A 1,112-nucleotide genomic window follows, 5' to 3' on the forward strand; every position below is an offset into this window, starting at 1 on the left:
CTCTCAATTTTTTTTTGGCTCCTCCTGACGACCAGATGTCTATCGCGGCATCGGGGGGTGAGCCAGACTTCTCGGGGGAGGACGATCCCGGGCTTTGCTTTGTCCCGTCCGAGCATTAAGGTGCTACGTTGACCGGACGCAAAGCTTTAGGACCTCAGACCAACTCTTCATTTGTCACGGAGGACGGCAGAAGGGGAAGGCCGTCTCCAAGCAGAGGATGGCTCACTGGATAGTGGATGCCATGGCCCTGGCTTACCAAGCCCTGCCCTGCCCGCTCAGGTTGCGAGCTTACTCAACTTGAAGTGTTGCATCCTCCTGGGCGCTGGCTCACGGCGCCTCGCTATCTGACATTTGTAGAGCTGCGGGCTGGGTGACCCCCAACATGTTCGCTAGGTTTTATAGTCTTCGTGTAGAGCCAGTCTCCTCCTGTGCTCTCACCTCAAACGGGTAGAAACACAGAGTGGCACTGGCTTGGGTCGGCTTGCTATCTTCTCCAAAGTGTCTATACAGTTGACCCTGTCGAGTTCCTCCTTCCTCCGCTCCTGACGTGGCGGAACGTCTAGGCGCCAGGCCCTCTCTCGATGAATCCTTCAGAACCGATAGAAGGCTCGGGATAATATGAGAGACCTAGGATGCCCATATATCTTCCACGGTAATCCGTTGAGGCCGTGTTTCCCCGGTAGACCATCTACCATCATCATGAGGGTTCAATCACCTCCAATCTTCCATATGTCCTAGTATGAGCCATATGAGTATTGCTTCGAACCTCCCACAGGATGGGTGGGGGCTCCGCACCTTCCCAGTGCTCCAGCCTCACTGAAGTGGGTAGTGCTATGTTATACAGTGACTGGTCTCTCCTGATCTGCCCTTGGCCTAAGCAAAAAAAATGGAGGCCAGGTAGCCTGCTCAGGGCACTGGAGGGGGGCAGCAGCTGCGGCGCTTTGCTAGGGATCCCAATTCGTCGGCCGACTCGGCTCCTCAGCGAAAACCTGTCTATGCATTGCACTGGCTGCCTATTTATGCTCACGCTGTGATCAGCGACAGCTGGATGCAATCATGCATGCCAATGTGCATTGGCTCGTTTAGTTTACACACAAAGAGGATTGGTATCT

The sequence above is a fragment of the Garra rufa genome, chromosome 10 (genome assembly GCF_049309525.1).
Source record: "Garra rufa chromosome 10, GarRuf1.0, whole genome shotgun sequence".
NCBI classification, from domain to species: Eukaryota; Metazoa; Chordata; class Actinopteri; order Cypriniformes; family Cyprinidae; genus Garra; species Garra rufa.